This window comes from Danio rerio, chromosome 19 (genome assembly GCF_052040795.2).
Source record: "Danio rerio strain M-AB ecotype USA chromosome 19, GRCz13ab, whole genome shotgun sequence".
NCBI classification, from domain to species: Eukaryota; Metazoa; Chordata; class Actinopteri; order Cypriniformes; family Danionidae; genus Danio; species Danio rerio.
The window spans coordinates 3,323,717-3,333,813 of NC_141039.2; the positions used below are offsets into that span (position 1 = coordinate 3,323,717).

The window sequence follows — 10,097 nt, forward strand, 5'->3', positions numbered from 1 at the left end:
GTGCTTTACTATAGTATAATTCAGAAACACTACAGTTTTTACTGTGAGATACTACATGTGGGAGGTTTTTGTGGAACAATGTTGTTTTTCATCTGGTTGTATGTGCTAGGTTGTATTACCAAGTGGTCAAACATTTAAATCAACATGAACTGACAAGAAACCAGCTATTTTGTGCCAAAACACTGATTTTGTCTCAATTTGATTATGGCTGGATATTAAAGTATAGCTAAAGCTGGATAATGGAGTTCACAATAACTCATTACAGACTGTAAAATGTAAACAGAGATTAATTTTCCACATATTCCATTATAAAGAAATAAACTCTCTCTTAAGTGATTTTCAAATGACAATGTCATTTGCTGTAGCAAAAACTAAATATACTACAATAACCAGTCACAGTTGACTGTTACCACAGTATTCTTTAGCATTCATTAACAGTGTTGTAAATATAATATAGAGTATGATCCTTTACTATAGTACTTTATACTATAGTATGTTTTGGGTCATCTACGCATATTTCTGTCGTGTAAATGTTTTGGTAGTTTTAAACTTGATGATGAAAACAAAACCAAGTGGTATTTTGCTGCCGCCGTGTGGATATAATAATAATACAACTTCAAAACTCATCCATCGTTCATCAGATTTTAAGGTAATTTTGACCTCTCTGCCGGTTCCAAGACGACATTCTGCTGCTCGGAAAAGTTTATTACAAATACATGCATATTTTACAATAAAAGTCACCGATAAATATGTATCTAAATCTTACCATGAGTGTGGTTCTGATAGTTTAGCACTTAGCATTACAGTAGTGCCAAAATCGTGGTCATAAGGGCTAGCGACGTTTTCACTCTAATGAAATATAAATTATATATCATATAAAAATAGTTACAATATAGAACTGTTAAGTACGTTTATGTTTATGTACAATTTAAAGCAAAAGCCTGCAAGTCTCAAAAATAGTAATACAATTTGTGTTTGCAATTTAAAGACTCTCCTTCGCTGCTGAAAAAAAAAACAGCTTAAACAGCCTAAGGCTGGTTTTAGCTGGTCGGCCAGTCTGTTTTTAGAAGGGTTTTAGCCATTTCCAGGCTGGTTTCCAGCATTTCCAGCCTGGTCTTAGCTGATCAGGATGGAAAATGACCAGCTAAAACCAACTTGACCGGCCTGGTTTAAGCTGGGTAGGATAGCTCAATTTGGCTGGGCTCCCACCTGGCTAGGTCATCTTTCAGCCTGACCAGCTAAGACCAGCCTACCCAAAACCATTCTAAAACCCAATAGTATCTGGATGCAGCCTTTATAATGCTGCATCACTCAGCGATGCAATGACAGACTCAATGTACTCAAGGGAGTGATTGACGTCACTGTGACTGGTAGGGTTAGGGGTGGGGTAAGGTGAGCGCATTAAAAAGCATTGGATGCATATCAGATTGCACTGCACCGAGTCTGCAGCCAGACCCCTCTTCTAAAACCAGGCTCATTGACCAGCTAAAACCAGCCAACTATACTAGGCTGGTTTAAGTTGGATTTATCAGCAGGGATTGTGGGCGTTTTTTTTTTTTTTTTTTTGCTGTATTTTTGTGATAATTTTTGCCATAAATGCACACAGCATAACCTATATTAGTTGTATTTTTATTGACATTTATTTCACTCCATTTCATTTTTTTTTACTGGATACAACCAAAAAGTTCCTCTCAGGACACAACGTTCCCACTGAAACCTATTAAAAGCGCTATATAATCCCAGGCTGTGTAATTAATCAAAAAGACACATTCTTTGTTAACAGTGTTCCCTTTAGTTGCCAAGTCTTAACATTTTATTAAACATTTTTTTTTTCAATGTAAAATATTTTGCCTCATATTTTTCAGGTCTGTCCTGTGGTGCAGGTAATCACTTTTTCTCCAGGTTTCTTAAAATTATTAAATTAGTATTATGTATGTGTGTGGATTAATGTTGATATCAGAGGGTTTTCTCTGTATAAACACTGATAAAGTTGCATGTGTGGATTTTTTAATGTAACACTGCACTAAAAAATAATAATGGATCAAAAATAAGGTTGCCAACTTAACCTAAGCTGTAATAATAATTAAAAAATAATCAGCTTAGCTTTTAATATATTGAAAATAAATGGTATTTTTCATAAAAACAATAACAGTGGCATAATGTATACATGTTAACATAAACTGTTATTTAAAAAGTTAAAATAACATTAAAATAAACAGATTTTTTTGGTGATTATCATCAGGACTGATGCTGCTAGAAACTATGAAAGTGTAAAACATCTTAAATACTGTTTCATCCTTGTCTAAGACCCATAATCCTTTTAAATTGATGCAGGGCTAAAAAGCATTAGATTATGACTGAAACAGTCTCCATCATTGAGTCAGAGTGCGCTATTAAGTCATTAATCAGGCAGTGTTCATCTTTCTGACAGGCCGGTGAGTGTTAAAGTGCATGTTGGTGGTATACTGAGTTGAGATGTTGGACAGGTGGAAAGAGAATTAACCAGGAAACCCAGAGAAAGCAGATGGACGTGAGCCGCTGAAAACAGCTTCCACAGCAGGAAGAAAAACAAATTACTGTAAAATCAGTCAAAATATAACTATGGTGCTTGAGTAAATGTCCATTGGGGTTATCATCACGTCACTGTGGTCCACATTTCAAGACGTCTTAATATCCTGCATGGATTGAGTCAAATTGATTCATTTTTGAACTATAGAAATGTAAGGGTGATTCGAGGTCACACCATGTTTTAGACTAGACGGAGCTGCTAAAAACTTTCATATATCGTCATTATGGTCTGCATGGATAGGATGATTGAAAACTGCATTCAAGGTTTTTTTTTAACTGGTTAGCCACTCTAAAACTGAAATGCCAGGGGGGGTTCAGGTGATTCGAAAGACCCACCCCTTACTGACAAAGATCCCGAATTTATCCCATAAGTGAGCTCATTTATACTATTTTGTCTGCTATGCCATCTAAAATTTGGGGGAAAACATTGAAAAAAGGCTTTAAGACCAAGTGAAGTCATCTTTCGCTACTGTATTGCTTTTAAATAGAGACAATATTTTATAACTGACTTTTATTCTAAAACTTTGACCTTATTCTTGACACAAAAACTGATCAATTAAAGTTGTGAAGCACCAAAAGCGACCCATATTACAATTAAATTACAATTAAATGTATTTTTTTTTTTACAAAAAAATAATTAATCTCTACACTATTATTATTATTATTGTTTTAAATATATTTTTTTCAAATGAATAAATTCTGACTGAGGAATGTTTGATGTTTGTTATTTGCCTAATAAATGACCGTAGGCTACATTTTTAATTTAGAACTTTAACAGATTCTATTTGTTTTCTAATGATGATGTAATACATCTGTATTTTAAAATTTTATTTAAAAAATAGAATTTATTCCTATTTTTTATTCTAAATCTTTAGGAAATATTTTGGTACATCAAAAAATGTGGTTATGCTAATCATATGACAAGCTAATACAGCTACAAATAATGCTTTAAATGCGGTATTTAAACCTCATAGTTAAATAGAAAATGAGGCGTACAACCAGCCTGATCTCACAAGAAAACAAAGTATTTTACGTTTTTTCAGTTTAGCGGCTAGTTCATACAAGTTCAGTCATTCGAAATTGTACAACTTCAAAAAGAAGGTGTGGCTCCTAACCCCACCCCTAAACCCAACCGCCATTGGGGGATCAAATCATACTAAATTGTAGGAGATAGATAGTACAAATTCATACGAATTAGCCACTAAATCAAAAAGTTACAAATTGTCATGAGATTGTGTTGGTATAACTGCAAAAAGGTCAATTTTTGAGAAAAACCACTGCTTTTACTATGCTGGCTTCAGGCCTCTATAATAATACTCAGACTTTAGGTTTAATATTAGCCTTTTGTTTTTATAAGTGAAAACATAAACTGTTTGTCAAGTAGTGCACCTATTTTTACAACCCAGTCTCATTCCGAAAACGTACCCGTGTATACACATTTCTGGAAAGCACCAAATACGTCGCAGGAGCTACGTATATAAGAAGTTTCGCTCAGTGACAGAGCGAGTCCTGTGTGTTTATCCTAATGACCTTACACACCCTCGATTTGTGGTTTGGAAACAGCATCAAGACTTTTCATATGTTGTACATTTTATTAGACTGCACAAAGCAGCATTAAAATGAAAGCCTAAAATGTGTTAAGTCAAATAACACAGAGCCGATACATCTTAACATGATCACAAGCTAGAGAACTGGAAGTTGTGGACTGTGGCATAATAAAAGCTCTGCTGCTTTAATGCCTCGTTGCGCTCATCCATCAACAGCATTTCTCTCAAGACGCTTCAAGTGCTTTCAGCTGTACTCTGCTAGATTAGGTTATTTTCCTTCGGGTAAGTCCCTTATTTATCAGGGGTCGCCACAGTGGATTGAACCGCCAACTATTCCAGCATATGTTTTACACAGTGGATGCCTTTTCAACCGCAACCCAGCACTGGGAAACACCCATACACTCTCACATGCACAAATTGTAATTTAGTTGATCCAATTCACCTATAGCACATGTCTTTAGACTGTGGGGGAAACCAGAGCACCCAGAAGAAACGCACACCAACACAGCGAGAGCATGCAAACTTGCCCAGCCGGGACTCAAACTAGCAACCTTCTTGCTGTGAGGAGATGTCACAGTTCTAACCACTGAGCCACCGTTAAGTGTTGAATACTTTAGCTCAATCAACATGATTTCTGCAGGGGTTTCATACAATTTTATAGGATGAAGACCACAACTCCATTGATTCCAAACTCAGCCACGCCCTCATCAAACTACACAGTTGTTTGTTGTGAACACACACCCTCTAGTGGTGGAAATTACATACTGTTTATTTATGAAACAACCATGTACTTAAAAAGTCAATGAAAACATTATCCAGCAGTGAGAGAGTCTCCTTTACCTGAAGAAAAACAACATCCACACTGACCGTATACGCCATGAAGGCTGATATATTCGTGAATTCTTCCTCACCTTCTCATGAGTTTTAACCTAAAACTGACACGTTTCATTTCATAAACCCCTTTGCCCATAAATCAGGGTAACACCAGTGTTTGGAGCGGGAAAAAAAAGCTCCCGTTTCCCCCCAGACTAGCAGCTGATGCCAAAATGGCTGCGCTTCAGGGCGACCTCCAGCTCGGGGTCCTCCTTCGGTTTTTATTCGCCTCTCCAGTTCAGCTTTACTGCCTAATTGGGTCGCTCGGACTGACCACACGGAGGATATGTGTGTGTTTAAACAGCTGTAAACCACAATTGAGCATCTCAGGAGCGCAGTGAACACTTCGAGGGAAGAAAGAGGTGTCGTTTGCACACTTGCTCGGGCCCCGATCATCTCATCGACACCAGCCAGCGTGTAAATCACCGAATCTGATCGTGAAATGTTTAGTGCGGCGGGATAAACCACAGTCCTTCCTGAACGCTCCGGTCTGCCTTTTGTTTGGCTTTCGTATTTCTGTCAATGATGTTTTTATTGCAACCTTGAACACCGCAGTTAAAAGGCCAATAAGATGTCATTTAATTTTGTTGGCCCTCTTTTAAAGGAACATTTCGGGTTCACTGTTTAAATTTGGGATTCAGAGTTTGCAGTGATTTTTCTTTTTATATAAAGTAGGCTGGTTAGGGTTGGGGCTGCGTCTATAATCGCCTAATGGAGTGTGTATGCTACTACATTTGAATTTACTACATGACTGTAAAGTATGCTGTATTTAGTATGAATGTGAGTGGTATGAATGGAATTTGGACATACCATATCTGTCAATCATGAATTCTCTCGGGTTGCGTCATGGGATATAGCAGGGGTGGCCAACCCTGTTCCTGGAGAGCCACCTTCCTGCAGATTTCAGTTGCAACCCATATCAAACACACCTGCCTGTAATTATCATGTGGTGTTCAGGTCCTAATTAATTGGTTCAGGTGTGTTTGATATGGGGAGCAACTGAAATCTGCAGGAAGGTGGCTCTCCAGGAACAGGGTTGGCCACCCCTGGGATATAGCATGCATTGGATTGTGAATTTCAGAATCTCGACGGATGTAGTAGGTCATTCGGTTATTTCTCGCGTAATGTTTTTCAAATGCTATGAATTCGAACATACTACTCGGCTCACATACTGTTTTTAACATACTATATAGTAGGGAAGTATGTGATTTCAGGGAGTCTGCGGGGTCTTAAAAAGTATTAAAAGTTAATAAATCAATTACGAGAAAATTAAGGCTTTTAAAATGTATTAAAAAGTCTTAATCGCCATTTTACGAGGTTTTAAATTTTGTTCAAGCTTTGTAAAAAGTGTTTGACTCCAAAAAAGCATAAATATATTTATTTTCCTCCTAATGTTAACAACGGCGAGCTCGATCCTCCGTCCGGGTGATGTCTCATAATTTGCGACAAATGCGGGAAGGTGATGTGGCGCTCTCCACATGTAGCGAAACCATAGAGTGAAACAGACGGCAATTGGGAAAGTGTAAGTTTGCGAACATTTGGTTGGAGAAAGACGAGTGTAAACAGTGGCTGAAGCCTGTCGCTGGAAACAACCATGTAATTTATTCTTTAATCTTTTGTTTCTTCCGAGCTTGTCTGAGTTCTGCATGGTTGTGCTGCATTAATTTATTTAACTACAGCTGTTTATTAACCACTGTTTAAGTTAAAGGTTTGATACTGATTAGAAGTGGTGATGAGGTCTAAAATATTCCAAGAAGGTCTTTAAAAAGTCTTAAAAATGTATTGAAATTACCTTTAGGATTCCTGCATATACCCTGGATTTTAGACACAGCCTGGAGTTAATTCCAAATAGAATCTGTTCTTCCATTCAGAAGTATTGAGAATCGATTCCAATGTTCGGAATCGATTCCATAACTGAAATTAACTCCTTCAGTTTAAAAGAACCCGAGAGAGTTGCGACAAGTCCATTGACTACAATAGAACATTTTTTTCAACAGCAGTGGTGGCTAATGGAGCCGCTCAATAGTTCCCGAAAGTTAGCATTTACAGCAGAGTTACTGCTAAAGACGATACTTTTGAAAGATACAAAGTTTCTAAAAATAAGATTTTGTATGTTTTAACATGATCTAACATTACTTAAATTAACTGCAAAACACTTCCTAGAACTATATGAGTCCATATTAATCACATCGAACATTTTGGACATCCGTTGTTGCAGCTTTCTCTCTATGGCTCTGAAAACTGCTTATTAATTCATTTGACTCTCTCTTGCAAGTAATAAGTTTGGTTACCAGCATTGCTTGACTATAACATTTGATTGACAGGCAAACTGCACAATCTTATTCCAGGAATTTTAATGCTATTATTCAGTTTCTGTTTGACAGTTAAACTGTGGCATCTTTGCAATAAAAGGTTCAAAATTAATAGGTAATTTAATGAATAAAATGAATAATATTTGGTATACTGTTTTTACTTTACTATGAGTTTAGGGTAGCTGTAGACATTAATAAAATATGATTTAATGTGTAATTTAATACATAATAAGAGTAATACTCTGTATAATTACAGTTTTAGTTACAGTTATAGTTTTTGCATTATTGTAAGAGTTGGGGGTAAGGGTACACGATAATAAAATACAAATAATGGATGAAATCTCTACTGAAAAAAACAGCTCAAACCAGCCTAGGCTGGTTGGCTGTTTTTAGCTGGTTGACCAGCTTGGTTTTAGAGGGATTTTGGCCATTTCCAGGCTGGTTTTAAGCTATTTCCAGCCTGGTCTTAGCTGGTCAGGCTGGGAGATGACCAGCCAAAACCAGTTTGACCAGTCTAGCCAGGCTGGGAGCCCAGCCAAAACCAGCTATGTCCAGCTTAAACCAGGCCATTTTCCTGCCTGACCAGCTAAAACCAAATGGCTGGAAACCAGGAAATGGGCAAAACCCCAGCCAGCTAAAAGCAGCCAGGCTGGTTTAAGTTTTAAAAAATCAGCAAGGATATGAATACAAGTGTATAATTGCTGTTTTTACATCACTGTGAGGGTTGGGGTCAGGGTAGGCAATAATAAAATACAACTAATAAATATTATGAATAGGCTAATACTTAGTATAATTAGCTACTGTTTTTAGATTATTTTGAGAGTTGGGATAGACGTATAATTTACCTAAATAATAGAAATAATACTTGTTTATAATATGAGGTTAGGGGTAAACGATGTTAATAAAAAGCAATTAATGGATAATTCGGCTCTCGGGAACATGGCGGCGGGCGTCAGTAGCCCTGGGACTGTCAACAAGAGGCCAAACACGAGAGAAGTTCCCATGAACGGAATCTGCGGCTTTCGCGCTTCCGCTGTTAAACGGTACCTGATCCTTCAGCGGCACCGAGAGCCGCCGGAGCCCGGATTCCTTTCAGTCTCAAAACACGGTCTGATGCAGTCAGTCAAACAGGGGAGCGGCCAAGGTCGTCTGAGAGCCCGTCTGAGGAGAAACAAAAGCCGGACACACCGAGTCTGACCTCCATGAACCTTCAAGGTAGCCTGCTGCACTGTTTCAGAGTTATTAAAGCTATAACTACTATAACCTGAAACCTAAAACTGTTATGTTATGCGAATATATATTCAAGTGAAATAAAATGAACACACACCAGCTATATGTTTGTTTATTTCGGCTAACGTTAGATGCTAAGTAAATGTTTCTCGTTTCATAAATCTACTACAGTACGCAACAAAAACAAACTAATGTACAACGTTAGAACAAAACTTAAAACTGAGTAGCCTACATTTCTATATAGATTATTATTAACATTAATAACATCATAATAGAAAACGTAAACTGTTATATTAGTTAAATGATATTACATAATATTGTGATGCCACAAGAACGAATTGTTTTGTATTCTACCCCTGCTAAAAATCCAGCTTAAACCAGCCTAGGCTGGTTAACTGGTTTTAGCTGGTCGACCAGGCTGGTTTTAGAGGGATTTTGGCCACTTCCAGGCTGGTTTCCAGCCATTTCCAGCCTGGTCTTAGCTGGTTAACCAGCTAAACCAGCTTGACCAGCCTAGTAGGCTGGGAGCCCAGCCAAAACCAGCTATGTCCAGCTTAAACCAGGCTGGTCAAGCTGGTTTTAGCTGGATTTAGCTGGTCATTTTCCAGCCTGACCAGCTAAGACCAGGCTGGAAATGGCTGGAAACCAGCCTGGAAGTGGCCAAAACCCCTCTAAAACCAGCCTAGTTGACCAGCTAAAACCAGCCAACCAGCCTAGGCTGGTTTAAGCTGTTTTTTTCAGCAGGGACTGTCATTAATCCGGGATTATATCTTATATTATTGAATTAATCATTGTATGAGTCGGTGACATCTTTTTAATGTAAATTGTCTTTTGTTTCATCACTCCTGTCCTTCATCATTCAGACTGATACTTCAGATTCTGACACACAATTTAATAGACGACAAGACTGCTGCTGTCCTGAAGAGAATCGGTGATCATCTCAGCATCGTCTGCTTCAGCGAGAGGTGATAAACACAGCGACCGATGAGCACAGACAGATTTACAGTCACATTAGTCTCCAAATGCACAGAAAGGGACTGATCTGGCCCTCACACACACACACACGTACACATACACACACAAGCATCTGCCTCCCATTTAGCACGCAGCCTTGAACCGGACCACCTTAAGTGTGATACTGGGTTTTTAAGGGCCCTCCGGAGGCCTCGACTCATTTCAGCAAAGCCTCGTGGCTCTCTTAAGGTGGCCAGATTGATTGCATTCAATATGAATTGTATTTGGTTCAGACATACATCAGGTTTTACATTTCCACAAAGGTTTACGACTGCAGTAAATGGATATAATTGTTCAGATTTTGCTCATGTGTGTGTGAAAGTGATTGTTTCGAGCAGTGGGAGTGTGAGAGAGTGAGGTTTGGCTGGTCCTTCGGTTTGGACCAACGCTAGACTGGAAGATGGGAAACACGCTATTAATTGTGACTTGCTTTATTTATTGTGCATTGAGGCTAAATTACTTTCTGGTTCCTTCTAAAGGTTCAAAACAACATCTGAGGCCACAGAAACGCTTTTCAATCATTCCTCAGGAAACTGAATCTGGTCCACATTAT

General features: G+C 38.1%; 1 long non-coding RNA gene across 1 annotated transcript; it reads left to right on the forward strand.

The window, feature by feature from the left end:
- Positions 1-8,226: 8,226 nt before the first annotated feature.
- LOC141378987 (uncharacterized) lies at positions 8,227-9,841 on the forward strand. Its single transcript, XR_015516381.2, has 2 exons — positions 8,227-8,515; positions 9,394-9,841. It is a non-coding gene; the product is annotated as an uncharacterized LOC141378987 (long non-coding RNA).
- Positions 9,842-10,097: the final 256 nt, after the last annotated feature.